The 20588-nt window shown below is 37.5% G+C and overlaps 1 protein-coding gene and 1 long non-coding RNA gene across 8 annotated transcripts in view; one reads left to right on the top strand and one right to left on the bottom strand.

The window, feature by feature from the left end:
• The window catches only part of PALLD (palladin, cytoskeletal associated protein), a 189541-nt gene that overhangs the window by 71722 nt on the left and 97231 nt on the right, over positions 1-20588 (bottom strand). The gene's annotated exons all lie outside the window — the stretch shown is intronic.
• LOC135299152 (uncharacterized) lies at positions 6543-9662 on the top strand. The gene is made up of 3 exons (XR_010361201.1): positions 6543-7373; positions 8022-8178; positions 9132-9662. It is a non-coding gene; the product is annotated as an uncharacterized LOC135299152 (long non-coding RNA).

The raw sequence follows: 20588 nt of genomic DNA, 5'->3' as shown, positions 1-20588 counted from the left end.
TGTGAGAGTTAGAGATTTCTTTAGAAGGCCAGAATGTCAAATTAGGATTTCCCAAAACCAAAAAGTGACAGACTATACCTCTGAAATGGTAGTTACCAAACATGTGCCAGTTCAAAGCATTTAGCACTATTTCAAGTATCCTGTACTACCTAACTTGGCTGGTGTTGGCAGACACTGAGGTAGTAACTGTAAATTGCTTTGTCTGGTAGTATTTCTGTTTGGTGAAATTCACAATGTCTGAACTGGAAGTACCAAGCTGTTTGTGGCTTTTATTGTTCTTAGCATTTCTGGAAAATAAAAGATCACATGTTTGTTGCAAGAAAGAATATTTAGGCAAACATTTCCCACCACTTTCAATTCTGCAAATACACAGAATATTAAAGCTATGTGCTTTGCAAAAAGGAAAACACAGCTAGGGCCAACGCTTGATAGCAGATCATACTGCAGTCTCTGATCTAGGAAAACAGGATTCAACAACAACAACAATGACAAGAAGAATTTTGTCCAAACTTCTAATAATACCAACAGAAAACCAAAGATATTACTGAGTCAATTTTCCTAAGGCAGCAGTTACCATTTTTGTGAAAGACACATATACTCGCATGTGTGAGTACATACATGGTGACAAAGTGACTCATACTCAAGTCTTCTTTGTTATACCACTATTTCACCTTTCAGACTAAAATAGCAAAGGTCCTCAGGGTAAAAAATTAAATGATATTGATCAGTTATTGCGCAACTCCTATGACAGCACAGAGGAAAACTGTGGGTCTACTATGTAGGCACCTTCTAATAAGGAACTGGAACAGTGATGGTTGAACAACAAGCATATGGGGAAGTCAAGTATCCCAATAACTTCCTAGATACTGCAATACCCATGTGATTGGTCTGTTTCATCCATGAGTAATCCATGAGATTTCCTGGCCTGCAGAACTACTAATACTGCAATGTGTGAGAGCTCTGGAAATTAAATATAACAAAATATAACCTAGAAAAAAAACCCATTGACTGCTCAGGCTTTACTTCATAGTAAAGCTGACATAACACTTTTCAGCTGTGATACTGAAACCCACTTTTACAAGCATTGCCATGGATTTATGAGACGTCTACCTGCACTTCAGATGCTAATACTGTTAGAAGGCTTAAAAAAAGTTGCAGATGATCACAGCAGTTTGAATGTCACCTGTAAGTCCTTCCCAGTTCTGAACTCAAATCTCAACACTACATTTCCTTAATAGCCCCAATATGGCAATAGTGAGTGTGTTGTATCTTTCAATTAGCTACACTTCAGTAACTTACAGCTGCTGTAATTGTAAGGCCTGTCAGGAAAGATAAAGAAGCTGTTTCTTCTGAGCCAGGCTTCCCTACAGTATTTAAAAAGTTTTTCAGTAGCTGTTTATGAGCTGATCTTGTCACAATTTCAAGATCAAGGCATAACTTACTTCCTTTCATCAGGATGTCAAGCTCACAGTGCATGTAATTGTTTGCTATAAAGGCTGTGACTTTAGGACACATTCTGTTGCTAACATTTTGAAACCAGAGCAAACCAGGCCAGTATGTTAAACATTACTGCTGAAGTTTGTGCCCACAGCTATTTAGTTTTCTCTGTCCTAGGTTTCACACACTCAGCAGAGATTGTAGCTCTTCCTTCAGAATATTTGTTGTGTGTATTCTCCCTGCTTTAAATGAGTCTAAAGTGAAAAAGTGAATGATGTCCATGTGTTTTCCAACCAGGAATAAGAACTTTTAACTTCAGCCCACATAAGTAAGTAAAACAACATCCCAAGACACTGGATCACAGGGCATGAATTTTACACCTATGTTTAAACCAGTACCTAACTTGCATTTCTGAAATCCCATAATATTTTTCCATATTTATGTAGTTATGAAATGCTCTTCTATCTGAATCATCAGGGTTTTCTAGTGCTTATTTTCTTTCTTTTCTGTCCTTTTGTACTACTGTTCTCAACTGCAAAGACCCCCATGACTCTCAGGAGTGCCTGTGTAGCCTTTCTAGATGAACGTCTAAGTTTTCATTAGAACACTACAGTAGACAAAAACTTATGTTTTTGTAATGCCTAAAATTATCTGCAATGGGACTCTTCTTTCCCCTTGGCAAAGGATGACTCATTTATCTTCAGTCTGCTAACCAACGGGGCTGCCAAAGACCCCTCCTTTCTAAACAGAAAACTGTAGAGAGCTTTCAGAAACATGAGAAAATATGACAAACACAGCTTGAGTTCTCAACTTTGCTGGCTGAAGATCACAGAAGGATATGGACAAGCCTCCATCCCCTGCATTCACCACTCCGCTGGTAACAGGAGAGAGCAGCTCCCTGCACACAGACTGCTTCCCCTGGCATCCCCCCCTCTGCTCCTATTCTGAAATCCTCCAGCTCCAACTTCCTTATTTGGTTGCCGGGACTGTTCTTTGTCTGGCTGAGCCCCCCGGGCCGCGCCGCCCCCGGCTCGGCCCGGCCCGGCTCCAGCGGCCACCCCGCCCGGGCCCCGGGCGAGCCGCGGCCATGCCCATGTAAGGAGCAGCTCCGGGCCGGGCGGGCCGGGCTCCGGCCGGGGGCTCGGGGAGTGCTGCGGCTGCCCCGGCTCAGCCCCTCGGCCCGGCCCCGCCGCTGCCCCGGCCCGGCCCCGCGCACAGCCGCCGCCGAGCCCCCAGCAGCAGCGCTCCCCGAGCCGCCCCGGCTGCGTTTGCAACCGCTGGCAGCAAGACAAAGGAAAATGAAGAGATGGAGTTCCAGTGTAAAAACTCAGAGATTCCTGTCGTGTTTTCCATTGTTCTTTAGAACAGGTTACAGCGTGTCCTGTGGGGATTTCACTGGTGCTTTCTGCAGAGGAAAGGAATCCCTCAACTACTACCTACTTTTTAAAAAGTTACTATTCTGTTATGCTACGTGAAGAAACAAAGCGAGATTAGCTTTACTCTCAAAATATCCAGAAACTTTTAAAAGTAGCGTTTATGAAGAAGAGCTAACCTGCAGGAAGACAGTGAAATGTGCTAGGGGAACACTCCCTACTGCTGCTCCTTTTTCTTGATACTCAGTTTTAGTAGCACTTCAGGTAATTCATGAGAAAGAATTGCCAAACTGTACATGTCTATAATAGCCACAGCAAGCAAAGAAGAACACTTAAATAAAAAATAAAAACCCAACCAAAACCCAGTCCTGCTGGTCACTGTATTTTTTTTTTGTTCATATTTTAGATTTAGTTTTTTTAAGTCAATAGCTTTTTTCTTTTTTTTTTTTTTTTTAACAAAGATCAAGGAATCCTGTAGGAAGTAACTTGTTTCTTTAAATTTAAATAAGAAAATGACAACAGTTCAGAGGAGAGTATATACTGAATATGTCCACACTGACAGCTGAAACAAAAGTTGATCCAGAGATCTAGTTATCTGACTAAGGAGCTTATTGAGCTGTTACCCCTTAAAAGGAAAACCCTTAACAAAGCAGGGATTGAAAATTAGTAAAAGTGTTCTGAGACAGTCCTTTCATGCAGTGTGACAAGAAACAACATTTTGAAAAAAATCAAAGAAGAAGGTATAGCTAAACTTCAAACTTTCTAAGTCTTTCTGGGAATCTGGAAGCATTTCTGTATTTCTCAATATGGTTCCCTAGTACTGAGTTATGAAAACAAGTCCTTAAATAATGCTAAAACTCCTTCCATTGTTGCAAGCTCCCGTGGATGTTGGATGAAGCAGAAAACAAATAGTAAACTGGAACAGAGAGCACTGCTTTAAGTCACTGACATACAGGGCAATAGTGACTGCTCCTGGACACAAGTGCCTGAAAAAAATAATTACAGAGAATACAAAGGTGCATTTATAACCTAATCTTCCTGTAAGACTCCAGCTGCACACAAGTCAGTTGTACTTTCAGTTCAACAGAAAACCGAGTCTGGTATTTTTATACCACATTCTTGCCCTCAACAGAGGCCTGAACAAGTTTGTTTGCTTGTGAGAAACTCTCAAACTAGAAAAACATAAGGGAATAGCTTAATAAAATAACAGAATAAATATATTGATGACATCATAATTACATTACATATTTAAATTAGCATGTTAAAATTCACCTCAGGAAAAAACCAAACAAACCAAACAATTTCAGCAAAATAAGAAACACATAGGAACAATTTAGGAGAATTTATGCCCAGAAAGACCAGGTTTCAAATTTCTGTTTCAAGATTAATGTAAATAAAACATTCCTATCTGACAAAGAAAATTCTAAAATAAAAATCCAAAATAGAGAAATACTTCAAGAATAAATTAAACTAATGTCACAAAGATGAAGCATTGTGAAATAATAATTTTAAACAAAATACAGTATCTTATGGAGCTCATCCTTTCTACTGCTAAAGGCTGCAGAGTACCAGTTTATTTCAGAACTAGTCCATCATCTTCAGCAGGTGTTCAGGCTACCGACAAATAACTCACTGCTGATTCTGCAAGCAATTTACTGTCCAGGCCTTGTCATCTGACATTGGTTCATCTGAATGGAACAAATGACATCACAAGAGACACGTTTAGGGTTGGAGGACATATCCTTTGACCTTTGACGTGCTGTTCTACATTTGCTCTTCTGCAAGTAGTATGTCTCTGCTGCAACAGAAACTGGCAATGCTCTCAAGACAGCTATCTAAAAATCTAAGAGAAATGCATATGAAAGCTTAGGTTTCTACCCTTGCAGAAAGGGTGACCTCCCAGAGGTCTGGAAATTACTACTCAACTGATTTTCAATGTAAGTTCCAGTCCTCTTTTTGTCTGGTCAAACAGGTCTCAAAGTACAGGTTTTGTCTCTTTAAATTGCTGTCATTGACCCCAGTGGCAATCTTTAATGTGCAAGTTTATTTCCAGGCAAGTAGAACATATCTGCTCCCTGTGCCATCTTCTCTTTTCAGTACCTGCCACTTTGTGCTTCCTTCACCTCCCTGAGTGAACCCCCTCACTCCAACTACTCCACAGCTCACAGTAAATCCACAGCTGCAACCAGACTGAGCCATAGCAGCCTCCTTCTCCCTGGTTTGAATCACTGCCCTCAGAAAACCACACCATATCCTGTCTCTCCTTCACTTCTGCCAGAGGGTGCCCTCATGCTGTCCAGCCCCACATCCATGCTGTGGCAGTTCCATGTAGTCAAAAATGAGAAGGCTCCTCATGAGCAATGGAACAGAAATGTGCCATAAAAGACCACATCATTAACCCAACAGACTTGAGTAGTTTTATCATCTGAATATGAAAGTATTCAGCTCAGTGCACAACCACTTACCAAGGTTAGAGTACTGGCAACAACCGTTTCAACCTGCTGCTTGGAAAAATTACAACATCTTTACCATTATTAAAGGAATTATGAAAACAATGAAAAAAAGATTCATCATTTTATCAGTAAACTAAAACTGATTTTCTGTGCTAATGTTCAGCTTTGTAATAAAAACTATTGGCATTGTAGCATAAGCACTAAAACATTTAGTGATATTGTAAAACATATTCAATAACACAAAATCATATTTCTCAGACTAAACATCTTAACATGTTTTGAATATGTAGATACACATATTGATAATAATACATTTTAATACAGGTCTTCAAAATTTCCCTGCCAAAGTATGAGGCTTTGCCTTAAGTGATAAAACAGGCCCATTGCACACTAGCCAGTTTGTTCACTAGCACAACTGTCCAACAATAATTATTATGCATCAGTTTATAGTTTCAACTAAATTATCATTTAATCTTAATGCATGTTTTATGATAGACCCATGGAAGTGATATTAATTACATGAGAAACACATGTGTATTCGTATCAAAATAATATTGTCAGAATTTTCAGTGTAGAAGTGCTAAAACTTATGCTGGGACAGACCTGTATGAAGGCTACTCTGAAATGTAAGGCAGTTATGAGTTATGAGTTATGTAGTTATGAGTGGTCAAAAGTCACACATTGAGTTATATTTAGAGCAGCAGTCAAGGACAATGCACATGTCAGAGAGCTGGGCACAAATTCTTGGGAAGAGGAAGCACTATTCTCCATATGCATAGCTGGCAAGGCCCATTGCATTTAGATCTGGAAAAGATTTACAACCATGTTTTCATCAAAATGGAGAAAATACACAGAACAGCAGCAGAAACAACTGTCAACTGCAAGTAGATGACTATTTTTCAATCTGGTTTTACAAAGAAATATCTAATGAATGACTTTGTTACATGACAACTAGTGATATCTGGAAATGGCAAACAGCAAATAAGCATAGACTGCTGTGAGGAGCAGCAGAATAAAATGAAGAAATGAAAAACTGAAGCTGACTAAAAATGAAAAACTTAGTCTTATTCCATAGTTTGACTCATCTCAGTCTGTTGGGCAAAACAGATCCACCGATCAGACACTGCTAAACAGAGAATAAAGCAGCACTGTAACAAAATTAGCAATACAAAATAATTCTAGCTCTCTTGGTGCAGTGTTCTAGTAAGATCTTCCTTTGTAGGATGCTCACAAGTTAAACAGAACTTTGAGGAACCAACCCCCCCCCCCATTATATATAACAAAAAGACATGCATCATGAAGACTGGGGCTTGAAGATTGACAATCATGAAGATTGTCAAAGCACAACATGCTAAAGACTTAATTTTGGTTTAGAAACCAGGTTTCTTCTTCCTAGACATTAAAACATATAAAACCAGAACAAAACAAAACAACCCTCAAAAAACTTCAGTAGTAATTTACAATCACGGATTTTATGGGTAATGTACTCCTTGTGGGAGTTCAGAATTACTTAGAAGATTTGTAGACAAGATTTTTATGCTCTGTTTACATTTTCTAGGAGCTTAAGAGAAAACAGTCTGAAATAAGCTGCAGCTAACATGCTACAGGAAATGAAGGAAGGGAACCAGACTTCTCAGGAAAGATTTACATTTATATAATGGTGATGGCTATATTTTGGCTTAGAAAAAGGAATGCAATTGTTGTAAAATACACAGAAAAGCTGTTGACTAGTGTTTCTCCTTACTTAGTGGATCATGAACCACTCCAACACTGTACACTGCAACAAAATGCTTTTTAAGAGAGCTGTTTCACCATTGCACGATACTTTGTTTACAGACCAAAACATCTTGCATCAGCAATTCCTCTCTGTATGGCAACCAAAGAGACACTAAGCCAGCACAACCCTCGTCTATGCCAAATGTGTTGGTGCAGAACCCACCAGGACATTTTCCATGGTTTCCATGGAGGAAGCATTCAGTCTGTTGGTAAGCAGTAATGCGTTCTTGGAAGTGTAACATCATCTTTTATGAAAGATGTCCACAGCACATTGATGGAAGAACCTGCAATCAGTTTCTCACTACTTTGTAACATTTCCATTGGTGGGAATCAGGTGCCTTTGAAATTGAAGTTTAGAAGTTGAAATTAATTAAAGGGGTCTGCTTACTATATGTTAAGGACATTATAGCATGCGAGCACTTCTGTAGAGAATTAATTTGACATTATCTGGATCATGCCAGAAATCAGACTTTTTCTCTGCACTAAACTATGCCTATATTTGGCTTGATCATAAGCTCTTTTATTTAAAAATAAACAAGCAAAACCCCTTGCTACCAAAGATTCAGCTTTGGACATGTTCAGGATGACATCATCATTTCAGCCAGATTTTTTTCCATTGGGTCAGAAGTCCATGAATCACACACATAGAGTGGCCTACGGGGGTCTCTGGACTGCTCCTGGCTTAGCAGGATGTCTCTAGACATCTTGTTCTGACTCACAGATAAAAGGCACAAGAACTGAAAGCAAGGAGTTTATCTTGCCTTCATTCCCAACATTTGTTCAAGATGACAACAGGGCAACTTGTGAGATGCTGTACAGTGAGAGAACAGAGATCAAACAGAAGACTAAGAAAGTAACTTCTTGTACCTGACTTTATAAACCCATTTTCCTGTAATTTTTGAGATATGTTTGGGTAGAAATGGATAAACAAACTTGTCCAAATTAATTTTAACTTTTGTTCTTACATGTTCAACTTCCACAGAGATCCTTTGAGAGAGTCTGCACTATACATCTCTTTCTGGAGTTCTTACTCATCTATTTAGGAAGCATCAAGTTTTGCATACATCAGCTAACTAGCTGAGATGAAAATAAACTGCAAAGAGATATAGTATCATAAAACCTCATCTCAAGAAAGTACTGTAAGACAAATGTGTTTATGCTGCAGTAAGTCTGAATATTAAAATGCTACATTTCATTTAAGCAGGATTATTGGAACAGTTTTGTAAAAATCTGTGAAGTCTGACATAAGCCTGCAGGTTTGGATGCCTTCCTAAAATGTATTCTTCTTAATCTAAATTACTTCCCATTAATCACTTCATTTTTGCTATCTAGTTTCCAGTGAATGCTGCACATTTTTTCCCATTTCTTTTTTTGCCATAACCATAAATGGTAAAAAGATTGTGCCGTACATTTAATTATTTCTGCTGTTTTGTCTTGAATTTAGATAAAAACTTTACCACTCTTGCTATTCAATTTTATTTTAAAAAGGTGCTTTTCACTTTAAACTCAATTAAAACATGCAATAAAATGTCCACACTTCTGTTGTAGGATACATATATTAACCTGCAGATATCCATAAGATTCTGAAGTATTCTACATATGTTTCTTTTCCAAAAGTGTATTTTTCACTGTTGAAGTGAAAATTTAAATAAAAACAAAACTGGAAGTGTCTTTAAAAACAAGGTTGAAGAGGTATCATGGGGTATCGTGTGGTAAAATATTCTGAAAAGTCAATGAAGAAGCAGAAACACAGAGTTTCTCAAAAGCACTGAAATTCTATTTATCTGTATAGGTTTTCATTAGGTACAACAATTTTGCAAGTATGCAGTTTCCATGGCTTAAAAAGACCATGTTCTGTAAAAAACCCCAAAAATCCATGCTCAAAACCCCCAAATTTAGGCAGTTTGTTGGGGTTTTTTGGTCTTACATGAGTTGTTATGAATGACATTTTGCTTTCATGTGGTTTTATTAGTTTTTAAGTTCCTACTTGAATTTTTAACTAGGCCTTAAATTATAGGAGAGTAATAAGGGTAATGGAGTAGATAACATAGGTGCTAAGGTGCACTAAGATGCAATATTTTCCTTTTTACAGTGTTAGGCCATGAGAGAGACCTCTCTGACAAAGCTAAACAACACACAACACCTGTTTTCAGAACATGACAAAGACTGTGATGTGAGGTTTGATTGATCAGTACTTCATGCTCAAAGATGCTGTATCTCAACTACAACTTTGAAAGGTCAAAGTTCCTTTGAGAAGATATACCCCGAAGGGAGAGCTGCAGGCCAGAGCCTAGAGATGCTGAAGGTTTCATGAGCTTCTGCCAGTACCCACTGTGAAGGCAAGTGCAACTGCAGCAGTCATTCTCAAGCAGCAAATTCAATTCATGGTATCACAGCTATCCTGATGAAAAATTATTTACACATTCACATTCTACTGATATCAATACGTACAAACAACAAAAGAAACCATGTTTAAACAACTCCAGAAACAGAAACCACACCAAGTCTTGACTTTTCAACAACTAAAGGAGCAAAGCTGAGTACAGACCTCTGAACTATTTGCTGCACAAAAACTCCCCTTATTGCTGGCAGGTCTTTTCACTGGCACACAAAGAAGTCAGTATCTCATTATTACCCTAAATTTCTTGCTCTTCCTTGCACCTTCTGTTGTGTGTTTTAAGGACCTTCCCCCCCACCCTCAGCCCACCTTAAAGAACTGCAATTCTTTTTTGGATTTTGGATACAGTCAGCTAGGTAACTACACCAGTTCACTCTTCAAAACCCTGCCTGTCTGACTGATTTATTTGCATCACTATTTCCTGGCTTGTTCTTCTAAGAAATACTGTATAGCTTCCTTTACTCAAGTACACATTCCAGAGAATACAACACACAGTGAAGTAAGGAAACAGTCCCACGTGTATATAAAAGGCAATACAGTATTTTTATTTCTTTTTAAATTTCCCAGTAAGCTATGAGAAGAAACCTGCCCTAAACAGCACTGACAGGAGAATGGTATTATCAATAGTATGGTGTGATACATGATCTGGGACATGATTCTCAAAAAATTAAATAAGTCGGATATGTCTAATCACTAAATATACTTTCTTATCATAACTTTAATCAGATATTGCCTGGACAGCTTCCCATACATTCTACAATAAAGTAAAGGTCTGAGCTTTTCAAACAAGGAGCTACAATTCTGGTCACTGATCTGGGAAAAGAAAACATGAATCATTTCAGAGAACGGGAAAAGAAAAAAAAAACCCAAAACCAGGAGCCACCAAATAAAAGCTGAAAAATTTCAGAAAATGGTAAAAGGGAAAAAAACCCCAAAAAACCAATGCAACAAACCCAAACATAAGGAAAAAACCCACAATTCACTTAGTAAAGCCTATAGGAATCAACTGGCTTCAGACCAAAAAAGTCTAATGGAACATAGATTACCGAAGAAGAAGTGAAGTAAGTTTCCAAGAGCCATGGAAGTTGTTTAAGACAAATACTCATTGTACAGGGAAAAGAAAACAATTCCACTGGACCATTTTCCAAATGTCTGATCCTGCACTCCTTGCACTGCCTAATTCACTTTAAAGTTATGAGTTCAGGCTATGTGTTAGGGTTATATAACTATGTCTTAAAAGACAAATGCAAAGTAGTGCACAGCAAAATTATACACAAACCCAGGATTAGGGAAAAAAACCCCATAGCTAGACAAAAAACCCCAGAAATCTGTACAGAAAGCTACAATGAAAATAGCTGGAGGTGAGGTATATTTCTAATCCCTTTCTCAAGAACTGGAAAAATACTGAGGAGGAGGAAATTCAGAGTAAAGGGGGTGAAACTGTGAAAGTTAAACAGCCTTGACAAAAAGAGAAATATTTGAGTAACATTTCCTAAACTACTTTAAAAGGGAGTAAACTAACCAAATGCCATCTAAAATTGGCTGTATGCCCACTACTTTGGTTGACTTTAGGGTCAGTAAGACAGAGGACAGACATAAGCTAGCATAGCTGAAAAATCAATACAAATATAGTTAAAACACAGATGGAATATATTATAGAGCAGCTGGAAATGCAAAGAAAGAATTCTGTGAATCTATACCGATAGTGTAATTTTGAAAAATATTCTCCAAGTATGAAAGTGCTTTACAAAACAAACAACTTTAAGAAGTGGTGTTAGATGTAGTCATACTACAGAAAACAGATTGTTCTACTCTGAATATCTGGCATAATATTTCTGATCAGTTTAATAATGTTACCTTCCAAATCAGTCCAATCAGACTTGCTAATGAAGATCAATAAATCCTTCACACAATAATATAGCATGCATATGACAAAATTCATGAACTGGACAGGAAAAAACTGCACAAAATAAAATAGGAAATTCTAAGTGGTTTCTTTCTCTTGATTTTCTGCTAATATATATTCTGGTTAAATTTTCAGGTATTTTGCAGTTTTAAAGAATTCCTGTAAACCTTTCAAGACATTCATCAATGTCGAGATTTTTATTCTGCAGGGAGTCATGTCAGAATCAACACAATAAATGTTACCACAAAGTATTGCCAGTGAGTCATTGTTCAAGAAAGTTTCCCAAGGTACCCATGCAGAGGACAGCCAGTGATATCTTGTAAGTTTTGTATTTCAACAGACCCCGTTCTAAAATACTCTGTACCAAGAGTGACACATGAAAGATTTTTGTTAAGGATGTATCAAAACCACCTTCCACACTAAAAATGCAGTTTCACTGTTATTCACTGCCAATACTGAAAGGGTTGTGATCTGGTGAAAAGACTTTTTTTCTTTTTTTCTCTTTTTGGCTTATTTTTCAACTATATCAGCTACTTAACTGATCTAGTCATGTGGCTGCATGATTGCTGGTGCCTTTGCAAGGGGAAAAGTTGTAAGGTGGGGGTTGAGGAATACAGGTTTATCCCTTTTGTGGCAAAGTATGGCCCTTGGTGCAGCATAATCCAGACAAAAAACTACCCACTGCAAACAGCATGAAGGAAGTAAATTCTGCCATGTATCTCCTTAAGGTGTATGTGGCCTCTGAGACTTGAGATGAAGAGAATAAAAAACTGTGAACCTTTACATTTAGCGACTGGACAAACAATGCATAAAGAATTTATAAAATATTTCTTAGAGAAAACTATGAAACTCAAAGGATAGTAAGTTGACTGAGAAGCAGATTACAGGTATTTCGTTGAGAGGAACTCCACCTACTTAAGAATGCCAGGTAATTTCTGAACCAGAGTATGATTTTATTACCCTTTTTTGACTCTATTGAGACAAAATCTGATCCTTCTTTGCAAAGTTAAAAAAACTCCATCTGACAGCAATGGCTCCATTAGATCTGCAGTCCCCCAGATGTGATGTAGAATGGTTTACTAAATAAATATTAGAGGATACTAAACATACATTGAATTCTCAGATCAAAACAGGAGAGGTAGATAATATTTTTTCTGGTGTTGTTTCTCCAAAACATCTGTGGGATATTAGATATGTGAGCAGCAAAAAGCCCCATTCCCTCTTTAACCCTGCAGTTCAAGGAGCAGAAGTAGATCCCTACTTGTCAAAACAGCTTGGTTTCTGCATTTCTGTTGCTGGAGGGAGAGGTAATTTACACTGCCCTACCTACTTGAGCAAACTTTCCCCACTGAAATAACATTCACTTTGGGAATGCACTGGTAACTATACTGGCAGAGAGAAACCTGCCAAGGTACATGCTGCCCATTCTGCCCCCCAGCATCACCAGCTCTGTCCCTCTGCAGTCCCATTGAAAGGTCTGGCAACATCAGCTGCACAAGGCAACCACAGGTTCCATCTACAAAGAGTCACTATTGAGTGGCTGGTGTCTATTATTCATCTTTGTTGAATAATGAATTAAAGCATACAATTGTTTCTGAAAGTGTTCATCTCAACTTGAAAAAAATTTACTTAGTCATGTAACTAAATTAATTTATGTGCAGTGGCCTTCAATCTAAACCACGGTTACATCAGCTTCAAGTCACTGGACCAAGAGATCTGTAGGGCAGTCTGGCTAAACTTCCATAAGACAGATTCTTGTCTCACTGCAAGGCAAGGGAGGAAGGGAAGCCATCTTGAAAGGCTTTCAAGAACTTCTCTAAACCTTTCCAACTACATAGCAACTAACCCCTCAGGATACACTAAGACTGAAGTGTAATGCTGGACCAGTTCATTAGAGTAATTTTGACCACAAATAAATTTCACTAATATTGCTTAATACTTGATCCAGAACATAGACTGATGTGATGTTGGTCTTGATATTCTGCAGGACACTGTCAAACAGTTGTCTTGTTTAGATCCTTCCTTTGGGAGCTTCAGCTCTTGACTTTGATTTGTCTGTCTGATGTAAGCTAAAGCTCTCCTCTCCTCCCATCTCTTGGTTGAGGTACATCACTCCAAAATATTTGTTGGTTTGGGTTTGTTTTTTTTAAACCATGAAAAATAACTGAAGGAGATTTAGTAATTATAATACATGGCTGAAAATGGGACTGGATTAATAATTTTCAGTCTGAACCATTTCTTGATCCCTAGCATAGAGAACAAGTTTGGGTAAAAAGTAAAAGGGAAGTACGTGAAAATAAATCCAATGTTACACAGGTTATATTAATGAGATTGTTGTGGCCCAGAAAATGAACAGCCAAAGCATAGAGCAGAAAATTCTCACGGCATGTTATGGTTACAACTGCCATTGGTAAGAAAAATCTACAGTTTCTGTGTAAACAGTTATTAAATCAAAATGTGGAGGTCGTTAAAGATTGTGTTATTCCCTAGTTCCCTATTTACCCAATTTCACCAATCAGTATTTTGGCATTGTTCCCTATTAAAAACTTCTACCAGCTTTTATAATCTACTAGATAGTAGGTGAAAGTGAATGACTATGATTCCATTACTGCTTTTACTGAAAAGCAAATTCTCCTCAAGATTTTAAAACTTCTGCTAATACATTTTCATAGCCATGGAAACCAAATAGCCTTGCTTGAAATCTTTATGCAAAGATATAAGCAGACATCCACAATTAACCAAGACAGGCAGCAGCTTCCCTTCAAATGAGTAAGTCAGATTAATTAGAAAGTAAAAACAAATAAGCAAAAAGAGTGGAACTGTCATTCTAGTGGCCTAATACATTTTTTCACATAACAGAAGGAGAGCTTTAAGTGAAGAGGGTGTATTCCTAAATCCTCAGTACACTCCTGAAAGAGCATACAGCAGGACACTTCCCTCATTATAGAAAATGTGATTACATATTCATTATTTCCAGCAATATTTTTGGCTTTTGACATGAAGGATATGTATAAGCTATGCTGAAGTTGTCTGTATAGGTATTTTGGTTTTCAGTTCAGAGTTCTAGTAGTGGGAATATAAGCAACCTAGCCTAGAAATTAGTAAATGTCCAATAGCATTGATTTGCAAAGACATAAAAAGTAGAAGAAAACCAAGAAAATCAGTCTTCTTAGATGGTAAAATAAGATTTGAGAAGAGCAAATTGTGCACCCTGAGTCTTTTCACGAGATAAAATCATAATGGATTGATGGGGCAGCTGGACCCTGAAGTGCTCTCAGGCTCTGCAGACCAATAATCAAAACAACCACTGTAAGAGCTTGCCTCCTTACTAACAACATCGGTGATGTGTGAGCAGGCTCCTAATATAGCTTTCTTTGTGTGCCCTGAGCAGTGTGAACGACCCGTAGCCTTTGCAAGCAGCCTCTTGCTGGTGACTGGTAAGCATTTGCTTTATGTCAAACACTGGAACAGTTTTTCCGGTCACAAGGGAAGAGAATTCCAGCAGTTTGTCAGGAGCTGTAATTGCTCTGTGTGCTTGCTAGATAGACCTGTATCATGTGAAGTACCACAGCTAATATCAGACCTAACCTGACTTTGAAGCTATAAGGTCATAACTTTAACAAGCCAGTAAGTTCTTTCATGAGAAGTTAGATGTAAAAATTTTAAATGTAGTAAGTGAGCCATTAGTTTAAGAACTTTTAATTCTGGAAGCATTTGAATTTGTTGCTAAAGTCCTAGCAATCAGACTAAGTCTGAAGTGCTTCATGTGTGGTCATGAATGGAAATAAAGAAGTAAAATTGCCTGACAGTCAAGAAACTACAAGCAAGTAAGGGTTTCCTGAAATACCTCCCTCAGGGAGCTTGAACTAGGAGACAGGGAGTTATAGTATGCTTCACTGTTAAACTGGAGCATGGAATTATCTAAAGGAAAGATGAACTAGCAACTCACACTGTGTGAAAATCAGTGGGATGGAGCACCTTTACAGCCTCTTCCTAGTTCACAGTAAGTGGCTACAATCCTCCCTAGGATGCTTTTTCCCCCTAATACAATAACAAAAAAAGTTCCATTCAGATTCTTCTCTAAAAGGCAATGCATGAATGTTTCTCATTCTGTTTCCAAGCACACTGATAAATATATGCAAACAAATACATGCCCACAGGGAGAAGAGTCTGGTTCAGCAAGTCAGTATAATTCATTCTGAAATGCTCGATTGTTCTGTCTGGAGCACCCAGTGTTTTTAATCTGCCCAGGAAAATCCTTTTTCACATTGCCACTTCAGCAAAAGAAAGCCATTGTAGAAGCATATTTAGAGGTTTGAGGTTTTCTTCTTCGTGGAAATAGTTTTAGAGTCGTATCTTTAAAGTGAGTAAAACCAGCTGCAGCATACAGCTCATATCAATGCACATGGGTCCATGCAGCAGCCACTCACAAATACCCAAACACTGATACCCTACAACCATTTTGATGGATGTTTATACTCAGCACTACTATAAACATTACATGCAATTGTACATTTACTTTTTTAAAAAAATGGCTTCCTTTTTTTCCCCAAAAAAAGCAGAGCTATGAATAGAAAAACAGAGATACAGACCCATTTTCAATGTTGGCCTCAAAAGCTCAGACAATTGCATACTGCTGTCTGACATTAAAAGTAAAAAATCCTTTGGTGATGGAATTTTGACAGCTAACAAAAAAAAAAAGCTCCCAACGTTTCTGCATGTGGACCAGGCTTTAGATAAGAAGCTGGCTTGACTGCATCCTAATTTATCTGATCTAGTTTACTTTTCTGTAATACTGAGAAAAACACTCAACTGCAAATATAAGTTGTAGAAAAGGAAATGTAACCATAAAATAGAAATTGTCTACTAGTTGGGAGATAGAATTTGCCATATTTTATGACTACTTTAACTATTTTACATCAGATTGTACTGTTTAATGCAATTTTTGCTTTATAATCTGATGCCTTACATAATTCTATGAAGTGTCTCTATGGCTCTAAAATCATCATAATTCTATACAAATTATTATGGTGTTCATAGAAGATAAATGTTTTCATTACACTGTAAAGAGGTTTCAGTGTCTCAGACATGCACAGCTGGACTTGGCACAATCTAATGGAGACCAACATGTAGCTGGGGATGAAGAATGGAAATGTTAAGTGGAACAGAAACATTTTCCATCAGTAATTTCAGGAAATTTGAGTGGTACCCTCTTATTCAGTCACCCCATCATCCCTCTAGGCACCATTGCTACAGTTTCCCACCTCTCTGTTGATATAATTGTTTGTGCAATTTCACTGCCATGTAACATAAATAGTATTTCTAATAAATGATTATGATTTATCTCCGTCACCTCAGAGACAATTTATTTTTATTCTTCTCTCTCAAATAAATTACTAGTTGACCTATGAAGCAAAATTCACAGTTGTATTGCATAAATTTGGAAAAAAAACTTTTACTGAAAGTACAAGATGCAAGATTCCCAGCAGCAGTACAACTGTATTACAGAAGGAAAGACAAGCTTACCCTGAAGAGGACCTGCATTTGGTAATTTTGTAGTTAAGGTGCTTTTCTGGTTTTGAGTAAATAGCAGAAAAATTGAAGGAATTTGGGGAGAGGCTACTATGTTTGAAGAGACAAAAATTGAGGGGAGAGAGACAGGACAGGGGGTGGGCAGGAAAAGGTAAAAGAACAAAATAAGTGTAAAAACAGCACTTTACACTGGTCTGTCCTTGTGGAAGTTTCTACAGCTCTCCAAATGAGCTAGCATTCCCTCATATTTTTCTGAAGCCTAGGGTAAAACTCACTAACAGAGTGTATAATCAGTTGCAGGTGTTTCTTTGGAGTCTGATTTTCTAGGATACTTCTCACTGCAGCTTTATCTTTTCAGTTACCAAACCTCAAGGGACTGTAAATCCTCAATGAGAAACAAAAATCAGCAACATAAGGAGCAGATGAACTCATGGATAAAAATCCTGGGACAGAAATCCTTACTCTTAAACTAAAAACCATTTATACTGCACTGTCATGAAACAGAACATTTAAAACAACAGAACAGAAAAATCCAAGAGCAACAATAATGTTTCTTCCAGTAGAAATAGTGAGCAGGAGAGCATCATTACTGGAATGGCAGGAGTTCTGAAGTCACAGCGTCACACAGAGATGTTTAAAGGTGTCACTGTTATTCAGAACCCACTGCCCACTGCTTCCACCCTAGTGCCAGCACAAGCATTTATGTAGGCATCTGCTGCATTACTGCTTTTCACCTAGCACAGCATCCTGGGCTACTCTTTATCTGATCCAAGCACAGAAGATCCATGGAATCAGCCCAGCAGAAGGAAAGCCAGAACAGGGTGATGGCAGCTTTGACTTAACGCTTGTTGGAAGTGCATACATGAGACTACAGCCTAATCCTCTCACATCTTTCTGTACTGGTATGTTGAAAGTAGGCCAAAGCAGAAGAGGCCTCTTGGAATGCATATCACTAACATTATCTATTACTGAGAATCCATTAAAAAAACTATGAAATAAAAAGCAATACAAGCTACAGAAGACTGGAAATATTTCAGACTCCCATCCATCTAAGAAAACTGTTTGCTACAGCAAGTTTAAAATAGCTCCTTCACTTGCTATGACTGTCTTGCTCTGAAATTATTCTTAGCATTTAAAGTTCTTTGAAAGATCACAGCTGTACAGTACACAGTAAAAATGTTTTTTAAACAGAATATTTTTTCTAAGGTTTCCATGGAGTATTTGTGGGTCATTTGGTTATTACAACCACCCACTAAAAACAGTAACCCAAAGTGTGTAATTAATTGGTCTGGAAACAATTGCTGTCTTTCCTCCTTCCCAGAGCATGTTTGCAGTGATTTGGAGTTAACCTGCCTTGTTTTGGCAGGCTGTCTCTGACTGAGCTGAACAAACCAGTTCTAAAGAGTCAGCTTCACTCCACCTGAAACATCTGGCATTTTGGTAAGACAAGAGCCTATCAAATGAAATTTGCATTTAGAGCTACAGATTTTTTGTTTCATTTAAAAACAGCCACACATAAAAATAACCTTTCAACTATGTACTGCCAAGAAACTCAAATTTGAAATGCACTATCACCATTTTACATTTTCTGTGCTGCTTTAGCCGCCTTATTTTGTCATGAATAATGCTTATCTACATATATAAGTCGACTTGCGTACAAAGTTGACTCCAGTTCCAGCAAGCTTAGATTAGATACCTAAAACCTGACTTCTAAGAGATTATGTGAACTCTGTGTGAAGACTGACCTCTAAATGACCATGTGAAATGAGCCTCACCAGTGAGATGCATACTCTACCCCACTGGCGAGATAGTGGGTTCTTCAGATTTGCTCCTGAAAGACAATGATGTAGAGAAGGTAATTGTAGACACAGTTCTTGGCAATGAGAGCCAAGAGAAAAAGATCCTATATTAAGTTTGAATCTGTGAAGAATTAAAAGCACATGACATCCTAATACTCTTGGAGTAGTAATATGCTGTATTTATTCCATCAATATGCTTGAGGGATGCATCTTCAGCACAATGGTCAAATAAGGAAAAAACAAGAGCAACAGCCAAAAAACCTTACCAAAATTAAAATGAATGCAGGTAAACACCAGAAAATCAAAAGTAAACTAACATTTAGCACACCTTATGCCTAGCTCAATGACTACCATACACAGTTTCTAAATTGGAGAGATTGAGGTTTCCTTTTGAGTTCTGCAAAATATTTTTAATAAAGGGATCTTCAAGAAGGGTTATCATAGGAATACACACACATGTATACTACTACCCAATATCATAACCACAGACCTAATAAAATTATATTTGGTTAATTTTTATTCATAGAAGGAAGGTTCTGATAACTCTGTTACTTCCATATCATTGTTTAGAGGACTGGTAAGGAGTATAGCTGGATTCTTCTCCAAGACTAAATCATCTTTTGGGAGCTTGGAACTTACAGAAATTTACAATGGTTTGCAAACATTCAAAAGAGATGAAATTATTAGTATGTGAAAAACCCCTTCTCCTTACTTTCACATTAATATATACAGCTCATTTCAAAGGGTCTTGTAGAAATCTATATCTTTCAAAAAAAAAAAAGAAAAGAAAAAGTATTATTTACTTGTAGCAAACAAGAACAAAACCCATTGGAATTTCTGGCTAAAATAAGCTATGATATTACTGGGTTTTTAGATCTCTTTCCAAGAATCTCTATATACATAGGGTATTAAGTAGATATTCCAGTAAATCCAAAGAAAATCAGAGTCAAGTCATTACAAATTAAAATGGGGGTCCGAAAGCTTATGGCTTTGATATTTGTAAAGTTTGACATCGATTACTAAAACAAAATTTACAAAAGTACCTTTGACTTCTCAAAATTGTTTTGGCATATATATCAGATAGTTTATGTTTATAATACTTCTTTCTCATTTTAGAGAATATTTCTGTCATTCACTTTTTCTGAAGTTTAAGTGAATAACCTTCCTTCTAACCACAAATTAAAGCTGTAAAATACTTGGGTTGAAACCAATTGCTTTTTGACAGCTTATGAGAAAGCCTTTGGCCATATTAGAAAGAGATGCTAATTTATGGAGAATCCTAGGTGGTATAAAGCAGTAACTAGAACTGGTTACAATGTTTAAAAGTATATGGATTCCCACACAAATAAGAGCAAATGTGTACAGAGTACTCACAGAATTCGTGCTTATTTTCAACAAGGCAAACAACCAAGAGCCAACATCCAAAGATGACTGAGTTACTATCTGAAATCTGGACTCCTAAAAAAGTTTTTCTGTCCTTAAATAACGCTGTACTGCATTTTCCCTTGGCAAAAAGTTAATGTTTTCCCTGAAACATTCCACGGGTGAGTAAACATGAAATATACAAGTGGTATGCAACAAATTGAGTATAAACAGCTATTTCCTATCCCTAATATTTCCTTTAATAGGTTACATTCATGTTGTCCAAATCCCCCCCAGTCACTGATTTCACAATATTTTCACTAAAATTGTACTTGTACTTATCTGTTATTACATATTAACCTCTATCTGAAAGCTTTACAGAATATCATTATCCACAGCACTGTTTCTAAATGTTTGAGTCCAAATATTGCCTGGTCAGGCTTGGCAATTCAGGGCTTGCTCTTTCACTGTTTGAGTATAAAATGGGATTTAGATGTGGCTTCAGCAGGGGTTCTTACCATGTGCATGCCTTTTCAGTAGAATTAGATTTAA

This window comes from Passer domesticus, chromosome 4, assembly GCF_036417665.1.
Source record: "Passer domesticus isolate bPasDom1 chromosome 4, bPasDom1.hap1, whole genome shotgun sequence".
In the NCBI taxonomy this organism is placed as follows: domain Eukaryota; kingdom Metazoa; phylum Chordata; class Aves; order Passeriformes; family Passeridae; genus Passer; species Passer domesticus.
This window is presented reverse-complemented; position numbering and strand designations above follow the sequence as displayed.